At 38.0% G+C, this 27,555-nt stretch overlaps 2 pseudogenes; both read right to left on the reverse strand.

Annotated features, from left to right (window-relative positions):
• Positions 1–2,664: 2,664 nt before the first annotated feature.
• On the reverse strand, positions 2,665–3,551 carry LOC138440174 (ribosomal protein S6 kinase beta-1-like; annotated as a pseudogene).
• A 94-nt stretch (positions 3,552–3,645) lies between these two features.
• LOC138440223 (ribosomal protein S6 kinase beta-1 pseudogene) overlaps positions 3,646–27,555 on the reverse strand; it is a 60,649-nt pseudogene continuing 36,739 nt past the window's right edge.

Raw genomic sequence — 27,555 nt, forward strand, 5'->3', positions numbered from 1 at the left:
GTATACCATCAATTTACACGTTTCTTTCATCTTTAATTCCATATTGCTGGAAAAAGCTTAACCGCGTTTTCTTGCTAATTTTTCTTAGCTGCAAGTATTACAGGTGATTTCATACTTGAGGTAATGAAAAGATAACTCTTTTCCATACAGTCAGAGCGTGACAGTGATTCAGAAGTTACACTATACCCTTAACACTACCAGTTTCAAGTCATCAGCATGAAAATCCTTGATAACGTTGAAAGATGTTGTTAGGAATCAATTGATCAATGTGCCTCCCTCCTTATTAGATGCTCTATCCTGTCTGACTCTTTATGACACCATGGACTGTAGCCCACCAGGTTTCTCTGTCCAAGGGATTATCAAGGCAAGAATACTGGAATAGGTTGCCATTTCTTGCTCCTGGGGATATTTCCCAACCAGGGTTTGAATTTGGGTCTTCTGCATTGCAGGCAGAAGAGTTTTGAAATACTATTTCACTTCAGTTCCTTTGCATTGCTGATTGATTTTTAAAAATCCATGTTTATTTTTCCTGTCTGAAGTATTTTATGTAATGATACTAACTCTTCAAGGCTATCTTCCTGTTTTACCTCGAAGGATACTCATATCTCCCCTTCCCACTTTTTTGTCCTAAATTCATTAAAAGCATTGCTCTGTCATAGATTCACATGCAGGTGCTCTGGTGCCGGGGTCCAGCCCCGGTGGATCCAGGGTGATTCGAAGGTGGGGCGACGGAGTTGGCATTGTTGGAAATAACTTATTTAATTACAGATAGAGAGGGATTAGAAGATTAGCAGAGAAAAAGAGGCTGAATAACTTGGTTCACATGGGATACCGATCACCACCTACGTAGGCCGTAGGCGTCTTCCCCGTTCTCCTGAAGGAGAGGAGGCACTGACGCCCCCCTGGACTGATCTTAGAAACCCAGGCAAAATTAATAGGCTTGGTGGGTACCCATGCATTAGATGGGAATTCAGCCAGAAAAACGGGAGCAAGAAAGAAGCGACATGGGGGAACCAGTCTTTCCAGAAACTGATCCGATTTCTTTATTTTTGGGTTTGCTTATATACCTTTTGTTACATGTAGGGATGAATACAGAGTCATGCGGGGGTCAGCAGTCCTGACCTTTATCAAAATCAGGTGCTTCACATAAATGTATAAAAAAGGTCTTAGGAATATTACATCATCTTCTGGTCATGAGTGAGACCTGCTGACATTTTATGATTCTTTCTTTCTGATAACCAAAAAACTTATTTCTTCCAAGGGTGTTTTTTCTTAAACCAGGCACCACCCTCCAGGTAAAGTTACATTCCTATAGGGTGAGGGTGTAGTGAGTTACAATCAAGAAAGGAATTTATTTAACCCAAGTTTAACATGATTAATCTTAAAGGTTAATACTTATTTCTCCTATATGCTTAAAGGTTAATACTTATTTCTCCTATGTATTATATTCATTATAAGGGCAGGGAATATGGAGATTTAGCAGCAAACATCAGCCCAACAAATGAAAATCCTTTCACCAATGCTCCCCTTAAGATCTATTTAGTCTTAAGATAGTGATAAAGTTACATTTTTACCTAGCAAGGACACAGTGACTTGTAACAAAGTACAGTGATTTATAACAAAAGAGAAAATTCATTAACTCAAAAAGTCTAGTATTGCTAACCTTAAAAACTACTATATTTCCTTTTCTATATTCCAAATACATTGATTAATATATTCCCAGGTGCCTAAGGATATGGAGGCCTGGCGGCAATCATTGACTCAACGAGAAGAAAAAGCCCTATGCTAATTAAGACTTTCAAAATACTCCAAAACTTTCTGTGCTGTTTATGGTTGAGAGGTAGTAAACAATCATGTGCATAGTGGCAGGAGTATGGATAATCCTGTCACACAAGCTAGTCTGTCAGCAGAGAGGTTTGACCTGAGACATCCTTGTCCCACCCAGGGGAGGGAATTAGCAGCAATTATTGACACAACAAATGAAAAACCCTTCACCAATGTAATTCCTAACCTACCCACTATACTAATAAATTCTAACTCCCCAAAAGAATTTGCCTTTAGTAAGTCTAAAACATCTCGTGCCTCTCAGATTGGGAGGCTGTAAACAATCACATGTGGCCGGATGAACCTATACAGGCAGGCTAGATAACCTTCAGAGGAGTCTGTAAGCTGAAACACTCTTGTCATGCCCAAGAATTTTTATCGCCTTGGAGCTGCACGTTTACTCCTTCTCCGAGAGAAACGGTTATGGGGGAGAGCCCCCCGTAAAGTCAGAGGTGTAAGTGAGAGCATAAAACCGACTCTGGTTTTGGGGTTAGATGCTCGGGAACAGTGGGTTTCCTGAGGCTTGATCACGCCTTTGCGTATGCCAAGCCTCCTTCCTCATGACCTTTGCCATGGGCGGAGTTCCTCACGCTGGCCCCTGGCACTCTGGTTGTTTGTATATCATGGGAAAAACTTGGTTTTGTAATGTGTGGCAGTTTGGAGGTCATTTTGGAAGTGGTGGTTCCTCACTGGTGGTCACACTCATCTGCTCTATTCTACTTGTTTCTATTGACTATTCCACAGGCGGCTGAGGATTTGCCATGCTAGATGTAGCACGTCTTCCCTCCAAATCCCCAGAAATTTGATGGGGCAGATAGGTGTCCATGGGTTGCCAATGCTTCAAGGTGTCTGGATTTTTAATTCAGAGGAAAATTTTCTTCCATGTTTTCAAGGACAGATGGAGCCACATATGCAAAACATGCCTCATTTCCAGGTGGCTGGCAATCTCACTGAACTCGGAGTCACCTGGGCTGTCAACAGGTAGGTGTTCAGTGTGTAAACTTTGATTCACATCCTCTTCAGATTGCAACAGCAATTTAAAGGCAGGGGGTGGGGGTGCACTGGGGTGGGATGGGGTGGGATAGGGTGGGGGGGGGGGTGGAGCTCCTCCTTACAGTCAGCAATTCTTGCCCAGTTAATGCATATGAAGAATGGATGAACTTGAACTTCTCTAGCATCTCCAAGACCAGCTCCAAGACAAGAAGCAGCATTTCTTTTCAATGGCTTTTTAATCAGATCTCTGGCTTCTTGTGTGAGGTAAGAAGGCAAATTGAGTTTACACTGGAGGACATATCTTTTTCTTCTCCCAAGTTAAGGAGGTGCTCCAGTCAACATGTCCTATATTAATACTCCCCAACTCCACTAATCCCCGGCTCTACTATGGCCACTTCTCATCAATATTTCAGGGGTCACCTATACTGCTGTTTGTCTATACTACTAATGTGTCTGTGACTGTTCCACCATGAATACATTAATTGAACAGTTCAAATTCTTAGTTGCCATGACCTTGTGAATAAGTATTTCTCTGGCTTCAGGTGTCTGTAGATAGTCACTTTTTGATGTAAATGTCCAAAAGCCATGGGATTTCTGCAAGTAAAGCAGGTTGTGTGTTACATAAATATTTCCTTTTTTTTTTCTTTTTTTTTTTTCCCCCAAATTGTTTTCACCTATTACACTCTCACTAGAGTATATGAGAGTTCACTTTGTTCCATATCCATGCCCAACATGTTTTTGGAGAAGGAAAGGATGGAGTTGCGTTTATTGAGATATAATTTATATACAGTAAAATTTACCTTCTATTAGTTTAATGAATACATATAGTCATATACTAACCACCATGAGAAGGCAATGGCTCCCCACTCTAGTACTCTTGCCTGGAAAATCCCACTGCATAAATAATTCTCCTCTGCTGAGATACTCAAGGATGAAGTAGAATTCTCCACCAGTCAGAAAAGCATAAATTAAATCCACAATGAAGGCATACTTTACTTTCTCCAGAATATTCCATCCTGGGATTTTTTTATGAGCTGTATCTTTAGCACCTTTTTTTTGTTGTTGTTACTCTCATTGTCTTCTTAAGCACCTTCATGGCAAACATTTTCTGGGTTTTTGTTTCTGTTACTTTTCATTTCTGAAAAACCTTTCATATGTCCCTATAACAAGTACTAATGTAACTCAAAACATCCCGGCTAGAATTTTTCTGGCCCTCTGTCCACAGTAGTTTCTGAGATTTCAAGTTTCTCACAACACTCCATGCTAAGGGCATATGGTCCAACCACCCCATAGTTCATGCTTTCATTTAACTGATCTCTCTCCTTTAGCTCATCCTCAGAGCCTATATCCTCTGGCTGGTCCAGGCAATTTCAGACACTCCTGACATGTTCCCAGTTTCCCTGTTTCAGAAGTCTGGTGCTGGGTAGAAGCCATCCTAGCTCCTTTATGACCTCAAGGGCTGAACCCTCCACCTCTGTAGCCATTACGAGCTATATGGCGTATCTATCTATCTATCTATCTATCTATCTATCTATATTTATACCATCTATCCCTTCCTAAGAGAAGGTAAAGTTAACACAGAGACTAATGAACAGACTAGGCAGAAAACAGGCTCAGTCCATGATCGCTACTTGAAATGACTACATGACAACATACGTTCTGAATAGAAAAAAGCACAAACATAGCACTTTGCAAGGGAATGTTTTGGCTTTCAATGGGAAACAGGGTGGCTCAGATGGTAAAGAATCCAGCTGCAATGCAGGAGACCTGGGTTTGACCCCTGGGTTGGGAAGATCCCCTGGAGAAGGGAATGACAACCCACTCCAGTATTGTTGCCTGGAGAATTCCATGGACAGAGGAGTCTTGTGGGATTCAGTTCATGAGGTTGAGTTGGACACGACTGAGCAACCAACACTTTCACTTTCTTTATGGGAGATAGGAAGAAGGTGGAAAGTAAGACAGTCTGCAAGCAATCCTACACTCCATCCTACCTACGTCCTCTGTCCCAGAAATCCATGCTTCTCCAGATCCTGTTAAGAATTCACCAAACTGTTACTCAAATTAAAATAAAATAGCTACAGATGAGACATTTTCAGAACATGAATTTTGTCATTTACTTAAAAATCTCTAAAGTAAAGAATATGAGTGTGTCTAATTGCCCACCAGAAGCAAAAAATCATCACTGCCAATTTTGAGAAATGCAAACATTTTTAGCAAAATTCGTGTTTGGATGCTTACTTCATCTGAAAGTTGTAACTACTTAAAAAGTATTTATGAAAATGTATTGACATACACCTTTATAATTCCTCTATTTCTTTATGCTCAGTTCAGTTCAGTCCCTCAGTTGTGTCTGATTCTTTGTGATCCCATGGATTGCAGCATTCCAGGCTTCTTTGTCCATCACCAACTCCCAGAGCTTACTCAAACTCTTGTCCATCGAGTCAGTGATACCATCCAATCATCTAATTCTGTCTTCCCCTTCTCCTCCTGCCTTCAACCTTTCCCAGAATCAGAGTCTTTTCCACTGAGTCAGTTCTTCGCATCAGGTGGCCAAAGTATTGGAATTTTAGCTTTGGGATCAGTCCTTCAAATGAATATTCAAGACTGATCTCCTTTAGGATGGACCGGTTGAATCTCCTTGCAGTTCTAAGGAACTCTCAAGTGTCTTCTTCAACACCACAGTTTAGAAGCATCAATTCTTTGCCCCTCAGCTTTCTTTAAGCTCCAACTCTCACATACATATGTGAATACTGGAAAAATCATAGCTTTGACTAGACGGACCTTTGTTGGCAAAGTAATGTTTCTGCTTTTTAATATGCTGTCTGGTTTGGTCATAGCTTTTCTTCCAGGGAGCAAGCGTCTTTTGATGCTTGCAGTCATGGCTGCAGTCATCATTTGCAGTGATTTTGGAGCACCCCAAAATAAAGTTTCTTACTGCTTTTATTATTTCCCCGTATATTTGCCATGAAGTGATGGGACCAGATGCCATGGTCTTTGTTTTCTGAATGTTGAGTTTTAAGCCAACTTTTTCACTCTCCTCTTTCACTTTCATCAAGAGGCTCTTTAGTTCCTCTTCTATGTTTCTTTACATAAGATTATTGAAAGGAGAGAAACAAGATATGTGATATTTATGTGTGTGACCTGTTGAGACAGACACCAGTTTTGAAATCTGCCCTGAAGCCTTATCAGCTGTATCCCTGAGCTTATTTGATCCCACAGGGCTGTAGTTTTCTCATCTGTAGAAAAGATTAATGATGATTCCTACTCCATAGGCTTATCCAAATGACACAGGTTACTATATATCATGCATACAAAACAGTACTTTCATAACAGGATTACTCAGTATCTATAGTCTATAATACTCTCAAAAACAGATTTTTATATCTTGATATATATATATATATATATATATATATATATTACCAAATCATCTTTTACAAATAAGACATGTTTTCATCACTTGCTTCATCCAATGAAATATGAAAGACTAATTTTCCAACATTCTTAACATCTCTTATATACTCATTTTTATCCTTTTTTGACATGGTAGGAAGTACTACTATGCTCAAATTTGTAATTCTTGATTATTACTAACTTTCTTCTGACAGTTTTTTCTTTATATTATTTTTCTCTTTCTGCTCTTGACCCATTTAGGGATTATTTATATGTGTTTTAAAAATAATCCAGGAAAAACTTTCTAAATTAGTAATCATGCATAAGCATTCATAAAAGACAAATATTTCAAAAATATTTTCTTCTACAATTTTTTCTGATGCTTTATTTTTGTCATGAAGTTTGTACTCAATACTTTTTATTTATGATCTCTTTTCCTTTGCACTATTGCTTTTATGCTTTGATATAATCTTATCTCAAAGTAAAAGAAAACATTCTCATGTCTAGTTTATAGTTTCATTTTTTTCACAATTAATTACTTTGGTGTTCTGGAATGATTGTTTTCTAAATAGTTAACCTAGTATCAAGAGTCTCCTGAAATTTTATGTATTCATTATCATTTGTTTCTGTCTTATTTTAACTGTACCATTAAATTATCTATCACTTGTGTCAGTTCTAGAGGCAAAAGTGATCTTTTTTCATTTTTGAAACTTTATACAATGTAAATTGAAAACTGTATGGGAGTAATTTTTTCCTCTTCTTTCTTTCCACCTACTTTCATATTCCTTCCTTGCAACAAGATTCTGAGTATGTTTCCTAATCTTGTCCATTCTGATCTTATCTAAAGTCTTCTGGAGGATTTCCTGAAAGGTATATATCTTTGTGATTAAAAAGAAAGAAAAAAAAATGACTAAGAGAAAATCATCTTTTTATTTCTTAGATTGGACCTGGTTGCGTGAGTATGTGATGCCTGATCTATAGGATTGTTGTGAACACGAGAATACTATGAAGATGACCTAGAATGGTTAGGAAGTTCAGTTACATTCAATATAACCCTTGAACCAACTGCTCCAGATACTTTTTTAAATGTTTTTGTTTTTTAATGACTGCTCTTTTTAAAAGATTTTTTTTCAATGCAGGTCATTTTATTGAATTTGTTACACTATTGCTTCTGTTTTATGTTTATTTTTTGGTCAGGAGGCATGAACCATGGATCAAACCTGCATGCCCTGAAATGGAAGGCAGTCTTAACTGCTGGACTGCCAGGGAAGTCCCCAGACATCTTTTGATACTGGATAATTAAAGTAAATAATAATAATATATCTTGTTTCTAAAACATTCTAGCTGTCATATTTTCTCTAGAGATATCACTGCATTGATATGTCTTTATTAATTCAGTGATGAATTTGATTTTCTTTTCCTGATTCCTACCAAATAGAAACCTAACGTCAACACTCAGTTCCTCTGAATCTCTCCCCTATTTTTCTTTCAGCCTCATCTGGCCACTTATCAATGGAGCTACATATTCAGGTTCCCTTCCTTTTCCCAAGATGATAGTTCCTTATCCTATTCAATCAATCCTAGCTAGAACATCTTTGCTACTCATGCCCTTATATTGAAATTCTTTCTTGTCTTCAAGCAATCATGAGTTTCAAGAATCATGAACATGCCTTCTCTTGTCACAACTAAAATATGATGCCTCTTTACTCTGAACACCAACAACAGTTGGCTTATATTATTGAAATGGCAAGTTTCACATGAGAATTAAAACCATTTACAGCCCCACAGCTTGTTTTTTACACTGACATGAATTTAATATTCTATTGCCTGCAATTAACATGAATTGAATACTCCAGAAAAAAATTATCCATGGAAATGAAGTTATAGTAACTTTATTCATTTCTTTAGGAACTTACTAAATATCTGTTTATCTGAACAATGGATGAGTCTACTTACCCATAGCTCCTCCTCAGAATAATAATGCTCTATTTAGCCGAACAAATAAATCTTTACTTTTCAAGATTCACTTAAAACCTTTCTCTCCCTTTGCCCACCAATCCTCAATTATTACAGAACAAATTTTGCCCAGTCCCAAACAGCATTGGGGAGCAGAATTAAAAACAGTCTCCCAACCTAGAAATTATTTCCACAGAGGTATTGAGTAAACATTAATTAAACCAGAGTGTGATGTTCATTACAAGCAATCTGCTAAGAGATTTCAAAGACAAAAATAAGTCTCACATTTTTACACAAGCATGCAGATATGACCTATTACTTACAGGTTTTCAAGGTAAGTGTAAGTAGTCCTCAAGTCAGAGAATTGACAGCACCATTTATCACACATAGTTCATTTTAGCTTTGACTTATTACGCTGATCTCCATCTGTGTGAATTAATTAGCTTTATTCAAAAGACAAACAAACATCATATCTTTATGATAGGAAGTAGTTTAGCACCTCAGAGTGAAATGCCCACAGAAATAGGCTCCTATCTTCCCGAAGAGACTGGGAGTTAGGGGTGCTATCTCTCTTGATGATTACATTTCAAAGAAACAATCTTCAAGTCTTTGAGAAAGACATCCCTAGGCTATACACCAACAAAATGCCAATCTAGTCTTCAAAAGGATTTATATACATTTCAAAGAGAAGAAGGTACTTAAAATTATAAATTTCTAAAGTGACTCCTCAAAGAAAAAGGAGAAAAATGAAATCTCCAAAACCTTCTGAATATATTGCCATTGATGTCTCCTTTCTGAGACCCTCAGAAGACTGTTAATACAAGGGCTCCCCACTACTGAAGTAATATATTTGGCTTTGGTTTATCCATAGGTTATCATGGAGGTGACATTTTCGAGGACCTAGCAAAAGACACCTATTATCTTATTATGATTTTTGAATCTACTACATATCTTCTACTAGACTATAAGCTACTAGAGTGTAAACAAACTGTGTAAATGTATGTTTTCTTTTTCTTTTCTCTATGGCTAGTAGAAGATCCTATATTCATTTGAGTCTCCACTGAAACATCACATTTTCTTTCATGGTTTCAACAGTATCTCATCCATTTTATGATGCAAGTAGGACAAAATTAACTGGTTCTCCTTCTCAGATAATTTATATAATTCTCTCTTACTCTGAACATAATTTAATGTAAGAATACCATTTGTCCTTTAATATAAACAGAAAAAATGACTGAAACAACCAATTACAAAATGCCTGCCATAAAAATTAGTATTATTTTATAATATCAGTGGTAGAATATAGGCAAATGGCACTATTTAAACATACAGAAATTACTAGGTTTCCTAATGGATTGTTACAGTTACTTCTTATTCATTAATGTGTCTCTTCTTATTCTGATCCTCCTGATTTTTGGCTGACTCTCCATTTGTTAAAAGAATATGTTTTTTAAAAAGCACTTCAGAGATGCATAAATGAGATGCTTTCTGAAAATGATCTCCCCAAAGAGATCTGCTTTGAGAGAAATTTTAAGCCCTTTCATTTCTAATTAACCCCCTACTGGGGTATTGTACAGTTGCTCAATCATCATATAAGCCACAAATTTCTTTTCTTTAAACATTCCATAGACCAATGGCTCCTGCTGTGATTAGACAAAGGCAAGATGCCAATACAGTGTTAGCCATGACCTTTCTTCCCTCTACCAGAGGCATCAGGCAGTAGCTACTTCAAGATTGCCAGTGAAATAGCAACACTCAAAATGGTAATAAAAAAGTTCTGTTATAATTAGGGAGAAAAAAATGATACTGCAATTTCTTATTTGATACTTTAATTTAACTTGCAGGAAACCTGCTGAAAGTGCTGAAAAACATGTTAGGGAGTTATTTGACCTTTATGTTGCAGCTACCAAATATCTGTCTAGATGGACAATTAAAGTGGGCAAATAAATAGCTTGCATTCAATGAAAATATCATTCTCAAGTGGAGTAAGACATTTACATAATTCTAAAAATACTTGGGAGAGTTAATAACATTTCTTTTCTATGTACTAGACCTTCTTCTGGGTCATGCCTGTTTTTGTAATTCTAGAGTTTAGCATTCTTTTCCTTTCAACCATGGACACTTTTTCTCCAATTCAGATAACTACTCTCAGCTGAATTAATTACACATGCTATTCTTCCCAGGTTTAAATAAATAAGAAGGAATTGACAAACATAACATTCTATCTCACAACATATTTTTGAAGATTGTTGCTCAATCATGTCCAACTTTTTGCAACTCCATGGACTACAGCACACCAGGCTTCCCTGTCCTTCACCATCTCCTGGAGCTTGCTCAAACTCATGTCCATTGAATTGGAAATGTCATCCAACCATCTCTTCCTCTGTCATCCCCTTCTCCTTCTGCCTTCCATCCTTCCCAGCATCAGATTATTTTCAAATGAGTCAGCTCTTTACATCAGGTGGCCAAAATATTGGAGCTTCAGCAACAGTCCTTCCAATGAATATTCAGGGTTGAATTCCTTTAGGGTTGACTGGTTTGATCTCCTCGTACTCCAAGGGACTCTCAAGAGTCTTCTCCAACACCACAGTTAAAAATCATCAATTCTTTGGTATTCAGGTTTCTTTATGGTCCAATGCTCACATCCATACATGGCTACTGGAAAAACAATAGCTTTGACTATATAGACCTTTGTTGGCAAAGTAATGTCTCTGCTCTTTAATACGTTGTCTAAATTGGTCATGGCTTTTCTTCCAAGGAGCAAGTGTCTTTTAATTTCAAGACTGCAGTCACTGTCCACAGTGATTTTGGAGCCCAAGAGAAGAAAGTTTGTCACTATTTCCATTGTTTTCCCATTTATTTGTTTTAAAGATAAATGCACAAAATATACAATCAGCTCATCCAACTCAATAGCGGAAAAACGAACAACCCAAGCAAAAAGTGGGCCAAAGAACTAAAGAGACATTTCTCCAAAGAAGACATATAGATGTCTAATAAAAATATGAAAAAGTACTCATTACTTATTATTAGATAAATGCAAATCAAAAATCACAATGAGGTGTCATCTCATGTTGGTCAGAATCAGTTCAGTTGGCTGGAGCGACTGTAAGTAGATATCCCATGTCCAAGGGCAGAGAAGCCTCAGTAAGATGGTAGGAGGGGCAGAACTGCATTTAGAATCAAACTCCAGACCCACCAGAGATGCTCAGAGGGCTCAAACATACATGGTGCACTCCAGGACCCAGAGACCCCATCAAGACTGAGACAGAACTGTGTTTGAGTGTCTCCTGCACAGGTACATGTCAGCTGTGGACTGCTGCAGGGGTGGGGGCTCTGGGTGCAGTAGACCTGGGTATGGCATAAGACCTGTTGGAGGAGGTCACCATCAACCCCAGCATAGAGCCACCAGAACTTACACCAGACTGGGAAATAGACTCTGGGAAGGCACAAATAGAACGGTGTGTGTATCAGGATGCAAGAGATAGAAGCAGTGACCCCAGAAAACACTGACCCAGACTTGCCTGTGAATGTCCAGGAGTCTCCAGTGGAGGCATGGGTCAGCGGTGGCCTGCTGAAGGTTGGGGGCACTGAGTGTAGCAGTGCTTGCATGGGACCTTTTGAAAGAGGTCAACATTATCTAAAATTACCTCCACAAGAGTTTGTCCTCAAGGTCAAATAACTGGGATGGAACACAGCCCTGCCCATCAACAGAAAACTGGATTAAAGATTTACTGAGCATGGCCCCGCACATCAGAACGAGACCCAGTTTCCCCTCAATCAGTTTCTCCCATCAGGAAGCTTCCATAACTCTCTTCTCCTTCTCCATCATAAGGCAGACAGAATGAAAACCGCAATCACAGAAAACTAATCAGTCTGACCACATGGACCACAGGCTTGTCTAACTCAGTGAAACTATGAGCCATGCCATGTAGGGCCACCCAAGATAGACAGATCATGGTGGAGAGTTCTGACAAAATGTGGTCCACTGGAGAAGGGAATGGCAAACCACTTCAGTATTCTTACCTTGAAAACCCCATGAACAGTATGAAAAGGCAAAAAGATAAGACACTGAAAAATGATCTCCCAAGGTTTTAATATGCTACCAGTCAGAATGACTGCCATCAAAAAAATCTGCAAACAAATAAATGCTGGAGAGAGTGTAGAGAAAAGAGAGCCCTGCTACACTGGTGGTGGGAATGAAAACTAGTACAGCCACTATGGAGAACAGGGTGGAGATTCCCAGAGGGATGGTATCGGGAGGGAGTAGGGAGGGGGTTTCAGGATGGGGAACACATATATACCTGTGGCAGATTCATGCTAATGTATGGCAAGACCAATACAATATTGTAAAGTAATAAGCCTCTAATTAAAATCAATAAATTTATATAAAAACTGGAAATAGAACTGCCATCAGTTCAGTTCAGTTCAGTTCAGTTGTTCAGTCGTGTCCATCTCTTTGCAGCCCCATGGACTGCAGTAAACCAGGGCTCCCTGTCCATCACCAACTCCTGGAGCTTACTCAAACTCATGCCATCCAGTTGGTGATGCCATCCAACCATCTCATCCTCTGTTATTTGCTTCTCCTCCCTCCTCAGTCATTCCCAGCATCAGGGTCTTTTCAAATGAATCAGTTCTTCAGATCAGGTGGCCAAAGTATTGGAGTTTTAGCTTCAGCATCAGTCCTTCCAATGAATATTCAGGACTGTTTTCCTTTAGGACGGACTGGTTGGATCTCCTTGCAGTCCAAGGGACTCTCAAGAGTCTTCTCCAACATCACACTTCAAAAGCATCTACTCTTTGGCGCTCAGTTTTCTTGATGGTATGAATCTCATATCCAAACATGACTACTGGAAAAACCATAGCTTTAATTAGATGGACATTTGCCAGCAAAGTAATGTCTCTGCTTTTTAATATGCTGTCTAGTTTGGTCATAACTTTTCTTCCAAGGATCAAGCACCTTTTAATTTCATGGCTACAGTTACCATCTGCAGTGATTTCAGAGCCCCCCAAAATAAAACCTGTCACTGTTTCCATTGTTTCCCCATTTATCTATCTATCTCCCCCATCCTGAATGCTCCTCCCACTTTCCTCCCAACCCCATCCCTCTGGGTTGTCCCAGAGAACTGACTTTGAGTGCCCTGCTTCATGCATCCATCTTTCACTAGTTATCTATTTTACATATGGTAATATATATGTTTCAATGCTATTCTCTGAAATCATCTGACCCTTGCCTTTTCTCACATGGCCCAAAAGCCTATCATTGTTTCATCTGGTCATCTATTTTACATATGGTCATCTATTTTACATATGGTTAGATATATCATTTCTCGTTGTTTCCCCATCTATCCCCATCCCCATCTAGAACTGCTGTATAACCCAGCAATCCCACTGCTGGCCATACACACAGAGGAAACCAGAACTGAAAGAGATACGTGTACCCCAGTGTTCATTGCAGCACTGTTTACAATAGCTAGGACATGAAAGCAACCTAGATGTTCATTGGCAGACGAATGGATAAGGAAGCTGTGAAACATACACAATGGAACATTACTCAGCTATAAAGAAGAACACATTTGAGTCAGTTCTAATGAGGTGGATGAAACTGGAGCCTATTATACAGAGTGAAGTGAATCAGAAAGAGAAACTGATTCCAGAAATCAGAAAGAAAAGTGTATTAATGCATATGTATTAAATTTAGAATGACAGTACTGATGATCCTACATGCAAGGCAGCAAATGAGACACAGATGTAAAGAACAGACTTTTGGACTATGTAAGAGAAGGCAAGGGTCAGATGACTTGAGAGAATAGCATTGAAACATATATATTACCATATGTAAAAGAGATGACTCGGGAAAGTTCTATGCATGAAGCAGGGTACTCAAAGCCGGTTCTCTGGGACAACCTAGAGGGATGGGGTGGGTAGGGACATAGGAGGAGGGCTCAGGATGAGGGGGATCATGTATAGCCATGGCTGATTCATGTTGATATATGGCAAAAACATATATTGTAAAGTAATTATCTTCCAATTAAAATAAATTAATTAAATTAAAAAAAAAACAATGTCTTCCTTAAAAAAGAATAAATTCAGAAATTAAGATTAGAATATAAATATTATAAAGGAACATATACTCTTTTTTGAGTGAGTTTGTAATGGGGCAGCTAAGCTAGTCTGAGACTTCAGAAAAAGTTTCACAAGAAAAATGGCTTAAGTCTTGAGACATGAAGATTAGATTGACATTGGATAGACAAAAAAGAGGTGAAAGAATGGTGTTGCAGCACTTAGGAGGTCTGTGATGCCTGAAAAGGTTAAGGAACCAAAATAACATCAAAGGGACTGGGTACCTGGTGTGGAATTCTTCTGGAGAGTAATCCAAGAACAAATTTAAAGGCATTCTGAGGTTATATGGAGCCTATAATATATCCTACAACCAAGGACAAACTTTAAAGGGTCTCAAAATAGTACTTGAAAAGTCCTGAAGTATTTGACATATGTTTTAATAAGGCTATAATTTTAAAATTTATAAGCATCCAGACACTAAATAGAAATAATAATACTTGGAGTTCCATATATTTCCTTCTAGGAGAAAAAAGGACAGGAGTGAACAGATATTAGGGAGACACAGAGCAGAATTCTGTTAGTCATACATCTAGTTTCCTGGAAACATATCTGTTTTGAGCCAAGGGCAGGCATCTGTAGGAGGTCTCCCAAAAACTTTAATATCACTTTGTTAGGCTACTATGAAATGTAAATCTTATAGTACAAAGTCAATTAAACCAATTAGGTTATATTTCCAACTTTCAATGTTTAGATAGATGTTCTAAAATTACTTTTAATGCATAACTACATAAATATGAGATTTAATATCCAGATAGTATGATTGGCTTTCAAATGTGGCTTGCTAAGCCAATCTCAAGTTTACAGTGCACAAGAATGAAAATATAAAAGGCTTGTTTTTCTGTAAAGTAACATCTTAATCCAAGAAATTTATGCTATTCAGTTAGGATTAAATACAAAATAAAACTCAATTGAATCAACAAATCACTGGATTATTGATTTGAACCACATTGTCAAATGCTTTAATATCTGTTAAGGTTAACACCCTACCTTATGCCAATAAATAAAATTCCATTATTTGGAAGATGAGTCCATCACCTAATGGCATAGGGACTTCACAGGTTAAATAAAAACAAACACATTTCACTATTGTAGACCACCTGTCATCCATGAAATATTTTTTTAATGAATTAAACTGAAAATCATATTTTTTTCCATAAGGGAATCAAGAAAAATTGCTTCAATATTCATCTGTTTTCTGAAATAAACTCATGTTCCCCAAACTTTGACTCTGATGACATTGGGATTAAAAGAAATGTCATTGAAGGCTGTTGCCGGGCAACCACAAGGCATTAGGTCACATAGTTCAAAGGCAACTTTCTCAGTAGCTGACAGTGGTATTCTCTTACAGAAAAAGATACTATTACTTCAATTGTTATACAATTAAAATCCAGTTAAACAATAGAGATAACTGAAATGATGCTTTTTGCCAATTTCTACATTTAGATTATTATTGTGACTAATTCCTAAGAGTGCAAATTCAGAGCCAATAAAAGCTTAAATAATTTTACATTAACAAATTAAGAGTTAAATATGTTTCAAGAAACCATAATAGGAAAGTGAGAACCCTGAAAATAGACTTGCTTTTCTAGGTCTTATCTTGTGACAATTAGGAGCATTCTGAGAGGAAAGCATTTTCAACATACACACAAACCACAGAGACAACAGAAGGTAGAAACATATGACCATAGCACAGGCTGTCTGTATTAATCCACTATGCCATTCCTGAAGTCTCAGAGACGGTGCATCTGAACAATGTGCTCAGAGTTTTAGTCCACTTCTTATTATTTCTCATCATTTAACCTTTTTTCCATAGTCAAAATAATTCCTTATTCTTTCTCCAACAAGTCCATTTTATTCCTGCTTCTATATCTTTGGAATTGCTCTGACCTTTACTTCAGAGATATTTTGTTTCATCCTTTTGTTATCCAGATGCCAAGTTTCCAAAATATGGCTAAATCCTACCTGTAAATATGAATTTTTCCTTATTTCTTTACTGCCATCAGTTCAGTTCAGTTCGGTCGCTCAATCGTGTCTGACTCTTTGCGACCCCATGAATTGCAGTACGCCAGGCCTCCCTGTCCATCACCGACTCCCGGAGTTCACTCGGACTCATGTCCATCGAGTCAGTGATGCCATCCAGCCATCTCATCCTCTGTCGTCCCCTTCTCCTCCTGTCCCCAATCCCTCCCAGCATCCGAGTCTTTTCCAATGAGTCAACTCTTCGCATGAGGTAGCCAAAGTACTGGAGTTTCAGCTTTAGCATCATTCCTTCCAAAGAAATCCCAGGGCTGATCTCCTTTAGAATGGACTGGCTGGATCTCCTTGCAGTCCAAGGGACTCTCAAGAATCTTCTCCAACACCACAGTTCAAAAGCATCAATTCTTTGGGGCTCAGCCTTCTTCACAGTCCAACTCTCACATCCATACATGACCACAGGAAAAACCATCGCCTTGACTAGACGGACCTTAGTCGGTAAAATAATGTCTATGCTTTTGAATATACTATCTAGGTTGATCATAACTTTTCTTCCAAGGAGTAAGCGTCTTTAATTTCGTGGCTGCAATCACCACAGGAAACATTCATTTTTTACTATAGTAAAATCAACTCTAGGGTTGGCAGAAGGTAGGCTACAGGTCAGATTTGGGTTAATTGAAATCTGCTGAGTTTGGCTGGATTTGACTGAACTCAGATTAGCCCCCTGCATCATCTAGCTCCAGAAAACACTGTGAAGGATCAACCAACATCTGGGATATGTTGTTTTTAAGGAAGAGTTTGAAATAAATTACAAAGATTTATATTTATATTTATTTATATTTATATAAATAAATATTTTTATTTATATAAATATAAATATTTATATTTATATAAATATAAATATTTATATTTATATATTATTTATATATAAAAATAAATTACAAAGATTTATATTTATACCCAAAGATTTGGTTTGAACTGTTATCTTGTATGACATGTCTACTCTCAGCTTATTGGCTAAGACAAACCACTTCCACATGTCTTACATTGAAGCAGAAAGTATTCTCCACTTTCTGGAATATAGGACTGTATAATACTCTTAGAGGGGAGAGAGCAGATAATTCAAACAATAACACCAGTTACTTCAATCTGTACTCTTGATGGGATATAACTGGCTTTCCTCCTGCATGAAAAAGGCACTCAATACATCCCCTAGGAATAAAGCAAGTGCCTTTAATTAAGGCATAAAATACAAAGTCCCACATCTCATGATCTCAATCAGATCCAGATGTAGTTCTTTTCGATTTAGAAACATATGAGCAAATAATACAAGAACATTCTTCATCCACACCAAATATTTTATGGTGAAACAGGAGTACTCTAAGAAAATAAACATATCCAGCCATACAGAGAAAAAGAAGAGACACTTGGAGTCCTGACTGAATGACAGTTAATGGTCCTCCGTAAAGGTCCTCCTCAGTAAAGGTCCTCCATAAAGGTCCTCTTCAGTAAAGGTCCTCCATCATGGAATTTAGGGAATACTCCCTGATTAACCCCCAGTTTAATTCACTCATCTGTTGGTTACTGATCACCAATCCATGTTTCTCATAATTTAGACGTTGCCTTCCTGGAGTCTCTGTCACCCTCCTTGGTCACCTCGAAAAGGCACCTGGGAGAATCTGAGCATGGTGGAAGCTGAGTAACTTTCTGTGTCTGTCATTGAACAATTAAGAAGCTAAGGATTGTTTCGCATTTTAGTCTTTTTTTTAAACCAAGCTGGTGGCACTTTTGGAGGCACAATTTTCAGACACCTGACTTTTCGCTATGTGATTTCAGCCATCTCTTGTTCCAATAGTCACACCCACAATTCTTTTTGAGACCTATCTCTTGTCTAGACCTCTCGGTAGCTATTTTGACCTCAACAGTCCTTTAGGGGAACCACAATTTTTGTCTCTTTTCTCTGCTCATAAGTCAGTGAGAAGTCTTAGCAACTCCTCTTAGCAAACAGCTTGATGATCACCTCCCGCCTAACTTGTGCCTTGATTTGATGTTTCTCTTAAGACTTTGTCTTCATTGGCTTTTGCAACACAGACCTTTACTCAAGTTTATGTTTGAGGACTGCAATTGAATCCATCTTTCAAACCTGTAAGTCCTGAATTTTGAGAATTCTTTGTCTGTTTCATCTTTTAGTGCCAATAGCCTATTTTTTTTCTTAGACTCATCCCTTTTCTGTGGTACCATGCAAAACACAGCTAATAACCAGTTTGCTTGTGTGCTTGTTTTCTCACTTGTGTCCAGCTCTTTGCAACCCTATGGACTGTAGCCCACCAGGTTCCTCTGTCCATGGGATTTTCCAGGCAAGATAGGTTGCCATTTCATCCTCCAAGGGATCTTCCTGACCCAGGATTTGAACCCACATCTCCTGCATCTCCTGAACTGGCAGGCTGATTCTTCACCACTGAGCCATCTGATAAGCCCAATAATCAGTGTGAGTGAGTGAGTGAGTGAGTGATAGTCGCTCAGTCGTGTCTGACTCTTTGCGACCCCATGGACTATAGCCTGCCAGGCTCCTCTGTCCATGGAATTCCCCAGGCAATTCCCCATTGGAGTGGGTTGCCATTTCCTTCTCCAAATAACCAGTGTAGGGGGCACAAATTCATTTTATACACTACCTAACTTTAAAATAGTTTATAGATTTAGCAAAATTTCAGCAGGAATAACTTTGGATTGTTATTTATCTAAGCTTTACTAATGATGCCCACACTGCCTGACACTGGGCCCAAAGTCAGTAGCACCCTATTTTAGTTTTATATATGCTATAGCAGCACTCTGACTCTGGTAATAATTACTCTATAAGTCCTGGGAAAAACAACAGGGTCAAAATATCAGAACTTTACAGTATTCATGTCTTGTCCATATTTCAGTAAGGGCAGGAAGTTGGCAGCTGTTCTGCCCTGCTCCCCATGTTTTCTAGCCTGGAACTGAATAAAGCAGCCTCTGTCTGGGACTTGGTATCCTTGGAGGAGGAAATAGCAACCCACTCCAGTACTCTTGCTGGGGAAACCCCATGGATAGAGGAGTCTGGAAGGTTACAGTCCATGGGGTCACAGAGTCAGACACCACTGAGCGACTTCACTTCTACTTCATTTCCTGGAATAGAAACTGAAAGTGAAGTCGCTCGGTCGTGTCTGACTCTTTGCGACCCCATGGACTGCAGCTCACCAGGCTCCTCCATCCATGGGATTTCCCAAGCAAGAATACTGGAATGGGCTGCCATTTCCTTCTCCAGGAGATCTTCCGACCCAGAGATTGAACCCCGGTCTCCTGCATTGTAGGCAGATGCTTTACCATCTGAGCCATCAGGGAAGTTCCTGGAATAGATAGTACCCAAATAAGAGAGAGACTGAGCCAGACCATGGAGTAATACTTAAGCTTTGGTTTTTGACATAATAAATATCACATTTACTCACATTCCACTGGTCAAAGCATATTTCATGATTAAGTTCAAAAAAAATGTGAGGCATAATTTCTCTCAATAGAAATACTGAGTAACTCTTGATAATGAATAGGGATCTATGAAACAGTTATGAAGAGCAATGACTAGCTGGACAACAATCTATTTTATTACTGATCCCTTTAATATTATTTCGTTTACTCCTTGGAATTTTAGATTTCATTTAATGTAAATCTTGTTTCAGGCTAGTAAATGTTAGTTTCCTAATAGATTATAACCAATTTGATTCAAATTCTTTATCTTCCTTAACTTTTAGTACATTTTTGAGGATACAATATTTATTCCTTGACCAGGAAGTCACATCAGCCCACCCATGCTTGTCAGTTCAGTTCAGTTCAGTCACTCAGTCACGTCCGATCCTTTGCAACCCCATGATCACAGCACGCCAGGCCTCCCTGTCCATTACCAGCTCCCGGAGTTCACTCAAACTCACGACCATCGAGTCAGTGATGCCATCCAGCCATCTCATCCTCTGTCGTCAACTTCTTCTCCTGCCCCCAATCCCTCCCAGCATCAGGGTCTTTTCAATGAGTCTACTCTTTGCATGAGGTGGCCAAAGTATCGGAGTTTCAGCTTCAGCATCAGTCCTTCCAATGAACACTCAGGACTGACCTTTAGGATGGAGTGGTTGGATCTCCTTGCAGTCTAAGGGACTCTCATGAGTCTTCTCCAACACCACAGTTCAAAAGCATCAATTCTTCAGCACTCAGCTTTCTTCACAGTCCAACTCACATCCATGCATGACCACTGGAAAAACCATAGGCTTGACTAGACGGACCTTTGTTGGCAGAGTGATATCTCTGCTTTTCAATATGCTATCTAGATTGGTCATAACTTTCCTTCCAAGGAGTAAGCATCTTTTAATTTCATGGCTGCAGTCACCATCTGCAGTGATTTTGGAACCCCCCAAAATAAAGTCTGACACTGTTTCCACTGTTTCTCCATCTATTTCTCATGAAGTGATGGGACCAGATGCCATGATCTTCGTTTTCTGAATGTTGAGCTTTAAGCCAACTTTTTCACTCTCCTCTTTCACTTTCATCAAGAGGCTTTTTAGCTCCTCTTCACTTTCTGCCATAAGGGTGGTGTCATCTGCATATCTGAGGTTATTGATATTTCTCCCGGCAATCTTGATTCCAGCTTTTGTTTCTTCCAGTCCAGCGTTTCTCACGATGTATTCTGCATATAAGTTAAATAAGCAGGGTGACAATAGTGAATCAGCTATATGTGTGTTTGTGTGTGTGTGTGTGTGTGTGTGTGTATCCTCTCCTTCCTAAGCCTCCCTCACACCTCCCACACCCCACCCATCTAGGTCATCAGAGAGCACCAATCAGCTTCTTGTGCAATACAGCAGCTTCCTACTAGCTATCTATTTTATAAATGGTAATGTATATATGACAATGCTACTGTCTCAATAAATTACAACTAAAAATAGTCTATTTTTATTTTAGGGAATATAAAGTATATTCAATAAATTACTTGAAAAATGTAAATAGCAAGGAAAATATCTGTGAGAATTCATGGAAAGAAAATATAAAATATTTCCTGTATCCACACTGCCCGATTTTACCCTCAATGTCAACTGTATGCATTTCTATTACAATAGTTTGGGATTAAAGAAATGTTTTGAGCTGCAGGAAAGTCAGTTAGAGAGATTATGAGTCAAAGGTTCTCTGAACAGTTCTACTGCTCTTGGTAATCTTCTAGAACTCCTGAAGTTTTTAGGGTTTGGGGAATTTTGCAGATTTTTCAAAGACAGTTTGCATTCTAACTCATATGTATGTGAATTTGCCACATGCAATACAATATTACTAGTAAACATTTCCATATTGATTCAAATAAATTATTATTTACATAGTTTCGTGCAGCAAATATTTTGATTATATATAGATAAAGTGAATATACTTCATACTTTAATTATCTAGAAAAAGAGCTTTATAACACAAAATATAAATGATAGACAATTTGTTTAATATGGAACTGAAATATTACAAAATGTAGGACCCTGGAGATCTGGCCTAGAGTTACCTCCACACATTACAAGGTAAAATTTACTTGAGGAATTTATTTCTCGGGTGTATTTTGAAAGATGAGTAAAAGTTCAGTAGCAAGAACAGAGTAAGTATTCTAAGGATTAGGAAGTTTCATAACATAAAGAAAAAGAAGTCTAAAATATCATAATGGATTCTGCAAACTATAGCTAATTTGAATTACTAGAAAATAAAGAATAAATTGAGATATAAAACAAATAAGTTTGGAAAGCAAGGGAAAACAAAGATCATGATGGGTTTGTCATACCATGTTTTGGAACTTAAGATCAACCATGTGAAAAGCAGTGTTAAATACACATACTTTCTATTTTTCAAAATGTAACTGTTTAGAGCAATGATGTATGATGATATAGTTTTAGCCATAGTCTAATTATTGATAGATTTTTTTGTTGCTAAGTCAATGGGAATAAAAATATTAGTGTAATCTTTACTAAAGAATCTGAGTATGCAAGAATTTAAGGAATTTTAAGTCAGTAATCAGTCATATGATCAATGGTCAATCATTGCCAAATAACCCCAAATTTGACTATATTGGTTTAAAAATTTTCCAAATAATTCTTGAAATTATAAACTTGTCCTCCAAACCTTAAGGATATCATTGGTTTTTAAGTAAAACCTTTCTCTTAGTGTCATTAGCTGTATTTGACTCTGAAGCAGACATAAAGGAGAGAAACTTTATAAATCACATATGTCCCAAGGAGTTTTTCTCATCTAAATCAGCCAATCACTTTGAAATTGTGACATTATTATCAGCAAATTGCTCAGCAATGCTTAAAACCATTATTTCACTGAGTTGAAGGCATTTTAGCCACAGTGAATTAGTACCTAATCTGAACCTGCCTGTAGTACAATCAAGTCTAGTGTGGAGGCTAGCCAATCTCTTAAACAAGCTCAGCAAAGTAGTTTCCTCTGCAGTTCCAAGTTCATTAGGTTCAGAGCTCTTGTCTCAGAAGAAACAAATTGTAATCATGTCAACCATAGTTTGAGTGTAATTTATTAACTAACAAATTCATCTGACGTGCCACCTTAATAAAATCTTCCACACCTATATTAAAATAAATGTTCATAATCATCTTTAAATCTTCCCTATGATGATTTTTAAGAGCATTGATGTCACAGTATCTCTCCCTTTTAATATTTCTTCACATATAGCAGAAAATATCATTAACAAACATAGCACTCAGACTTACATAATGCAAAATACAGTAGAAGTTGGTACACAGAGCCCCCCCCCATTTTATTTTTTGCTATCTGAGCTGTTTATGAATGGAGCCCCCAAACTGTATATTATTTATTTAAAGGTAGTCAAGATCTACCTGACTAGAAAAACTAGTTCATCAGGCAAAACACATCTCTTAGAAATAGGAAGTAAGACCATAGGGATAACACAGATTAAATTTCTCTAAGGAATGTGGTTAGCTAATCTCACCTTGGCCTTGGAAGCATAGAGAGCTTGCCCAGTGATCTCTTATTGCTAAGTAAAACCTCACTGTGGCCTGATTTTTAGAAAATCAAAATAGAAAGTAAGCAGAAAGTGACTTGAAACTAAGTTCTTATAAAGCCAAGATGATTGTTATTCAGTGTTTTGTTCTTTTACTATTAGTTTTAGAAATACTTCCTTGAGGTTCATTTCTGTACATGAATAAAACATATCCCTTTTGTATTATTTATAGGGGAAGCTTTAAACCTTTAATTTTAAGATAACATACTACTTCTTTTTCAAGTCTACCACAAAACGTTGAGTTTTTTTTTAATAAGTTCCTTATTTCAAAACATTTTATCTTTAAAGATATTTATAATTGGTCATATGAAATGTACAGTAGATATGTTTATTGTATAAACATCTACAAATTGGAATTTAGAGAAAGCATTCTGGTGATCTAATTGATAGGAAGTTCATTAGAAATAAAGATGGGAACAATGATGCTTTTAAATTACAGAAATCTAACAAACACTTTTGTGATAAATTAAGTGATTTAAAAACTTTATTTCTTCAAGTTACCATTTACTGGGTCAGAAACCAATTGTATCACTATCTTCTTTAATAAATTTTCATCCTAATACCTTAGTTGAATAGATCTATTTTTTAAAATAATTATCTACTTAACAATTCAGCTACACAAAACATAAAAACCTCATCACTATAACAAAACTTTAGGAATGGAATCATATGCAAAATTCCAGCAATTTATCTAGTCCAACATCTAATTATGTACATATCCATCATTTATTTCCCAGAAATGAATGTCAAGCTAATTAAGACTTTTATTATGTTCTTCATCCATATATTAGTAGGAAAGAAAATAAGCTGGAATTTCTCAGGGGGCTTCCCTGGTGGCTGTGTGGTAAAGAACCTGCCTGCCAGTACAGGAGGTGTGGTTCAATCCTTGGTTGAGGAGGATCCCCTGGATAAGGAAATGGCAATCCACTCCAGTATTCTTGCCTGGGAAATTCCGTGGGCAGAGGAGTTCGGGAGCTACAGTGCACGGGGTCTCAAAAGAGTCAGACACAAATTAGCAACTAAGTAACAACAGATTTCTGAGTAAATTTAAAGGTTACTCTACATGGGGTACTAATTGTATTCCAAGATTTTATTATCCAAATGTATTTCTGCTGTATTGTAAATAATTTAAACAATTGTCAGTACTATCCTACTACTCACAAGATTGCTCGGAGAAATATCAGTAACCTCAGATATGTAGATGACACCACCCTTATGGCAGAAAGTGAAGAGGAGCTAAAAAGCCTCTTGATGAAAGTGAAAGAGGAGAGTGAAAAAGTTGGCTTAAAGCTCAACATTCAGAAAACGAAGATCATGGCATCTGGTCCCATCACTTCATGAGAAATAGACGGGGAAACAGTGGGAACAGTGTCAGACTTTATTTTGGAGGGTTCCAAAATCACTGCAGATGCTGATTGCAGCCATGAAATTAAAAGACGCTTACTCCTTGGAAGGAAAGTTATGACCAATCTAGATAGCATATTGAAAAGCAGAGATATCACTCTGCCAACAAAGGTCCGTCTAGTCAAGGCTTTGGTTTTTCCAGTGGTCATGTATGGATGTGAGAGTTGGACTGTGAAGAAAGCCGAGCGCCAAAGAATTGATGCTTTTGAACTGTGGTGTTGGAGAAGACTCTTGAGAGTCCCTTAGACTGCAAGGAGATCCAACCAGTCCATCCTAAAGGAGGTCAGTCCTGAGTGTTCATTGGAAGGACTGATGCTGAAGCTGAAACTCCGATACTTTGGCCACCTCATGCAAAGAGTAGACTCATTGAAAAGACCCTGATGCTGGGAGGGATTGGGGGCAGGAGGAGAAAGGGATGACAGAGGCTGAGATGGCTGGATGACATCATGGACTCGATGGTCATGAGTTTGAGTGAACTCTGGGAGTTGGTGATGGACACGGAGGCCTGGTGTGCTGCGATTCATGGGATCGCAGGAGTCGGACACGACTGAGCGACTGAACTGAACACACTTGTGACTTCTTCCACACTCACAATGTTGAAAATTATATAGATTAGATGGAGCCAATATGTTCTTTGTGCTCTGGGCAAGTGTCTTCTCTCTCTCCACAGTCACCACTGCAATAAGCCTTGGAGAGCATGGACACAAATTTCATTTTGCACTTTGACCATCAGGAATCATCAGATTCCCAGAAAGCCTAGTTTGTGCTTCATTCTCTGGAAACACATCACAGTATGGATCTGTACATTGCTTGAAGTGAAGTGTTAGTCTCTCAGCTGTGTCCAACTCTTTTAGTTCAGCTCAGTCCCTCAGTCATGTCCAACTCTGAGACCACGATCTGCAGCACACTAGGCTTCCCTGTCCATCACCAACTACTGCAGCTTGTACAAACTCATGCCTATTGAGTCAGTGATGCCATCCAACCATCTCATTCTCTGTTGTTTCCTTCTCCTTCTGCCTTCAATCTTTGTGACCCCATGGACTACAGTTTAAATTAAACAATTAAAACATTTTTCCTCTCCTCATTTCCTTACTTCTTTCCTGCAAATGACACCTCACTTTCACCTGAAATGACTTTTTTTTTGTGCAGCTCTCAGTAAAACAAACCTGAAAAGTGAAAGTGTTAGTTGCTCAGTAGTGTCCTACTCTTTGCGACTCTTCGGACAATAGCCAGCCAGGATCCTTCGTCCACGGAATTCTCCACACAAGAATACTGGAATAAGTATCAAACCTGAAGTTGGACAACACCTGTCTTACTACTCATTTCCTCAGGCTGACCCTACCCCCTCTACCTCATTTCTGCTTTGAAATCCATTTTATCTGATTTCACTACCTGTTCTTCATTCTTTTCCCACTTATTTACTGATTTTGTGACCATCTACCCTTTATCTTTTTACCTCCCTCACTTTTTACTTCCCTCACTTAAACTCACTCCTACACTGAAGCTATCTATCACACATTGCCCTTGATGTCAGTATACACAAAGATGCTTCTTCCACTTTTGTGTGGCAAGCACTAGTGTTGTTATTAAATATTCTGGTGGTCTCCTGGTCAGATAGTACCACACTTCCCAGTTCTCTTATTGTTAGGTGGGGCCATTTGCCCAATTCTCCTCAATGAGCTCTGAGTAGAAGTGATTTAAGCATCCTTTGACGTTGAAGCATTTAATCAAATGGAGACATGCCAGAGGCTGAATCTACCCAGCAACCCTCCACTGCCTCTGATGGTGATGAAGCTGCAACATGAACAAGACATAAACTTGAGTTACTGTGTATTATCTATTTTCTGCAACATAACCTAGGTTTTCCTAAATGATACATCTAGCCTCTCCATTCTGTGCACTCTAATAGCAAAAGGACTATCTTGGTTAAATTGTATTATTAATAGCTATTATAACTAAAACCATGTGACTTAAAAAGAATAATCTGTCTTTCTAGCTGGCCTAACTTTAAACTCAGGACTACTAATCACATGTGACCCCATAAGGCTGCCCTGAATTCCTGCCACATTTTCTTAGTCCATTTAACCTCCCACAATAAAGCAACTATTGTGAAGCTTTCCCTCTGTCCTCAAACATCAACTATATTTTATAAATTATAACAGTACTAGAAAAAAATTATGTTAATTCCTTGAAAGTGGATATTAACCATAGTCAGTAAACAGTTTCCACAAAGACTTAATAAATATTTTTGAGATACAGAAATGTGAAACTTAAAACACACACTCCTCAGATTCTTCCGTTATTTTCTGACTTGATTTCTGCATTGTATTTTTTTTTTTTTCAAATTTAAAATGACTAGTATTCGTTAAGTACCTGCTGAATGCCAGGCAATGTGTTACATTCTTTACAAGTTATATATCATTTAATTTTCAACATGATTCTACTACATACTACTAGCATTCTCCTTTTGAGATAAGAAAACAAAATCAAAAATATGAAATACTTCATCTCAAATTCATGTGAGTCAGTAGTTGATGTGGGATATGTAGAGGCATTGATTGTGGATTCCAGGGACCATGGGTCTAACCACTACATACCTTGCCTTCCACAAAATATTGGAGAGAGTCTAAACAGTTTGATTCAGAAACAGGAGGAATAAGCAAAGTTATTTTGTTTCCTGAGGTTCTAAAATTAATAGCTGCTATGTTGATTTTTATCCAGGAACATTACTTGCAGACATAAGTTCATTTGATAGTGTTTGTTCAGCTACTGGGGCTACAAAGGAAAAGGGACTGCTGCACTGGATTTATTTCTAGTAGTCAACC

The sequence above is a fragment of the Ovis canadensis genome, chromosome 1 (assembly GCF_042477335.2).
Source record: "Ovis canadensis isolate MfBH-ARS-UI-01 breed Bighorn chromosome 1, ARS-UI_OviCan_v2, whole genome shotgun sequence".
NCBI classification, from domain to species: Eukaryota; Metazoa; Chordata; class Mammalia; order Artiodactyla; family Bovidae; genus Ovis; species Ovis canadensis.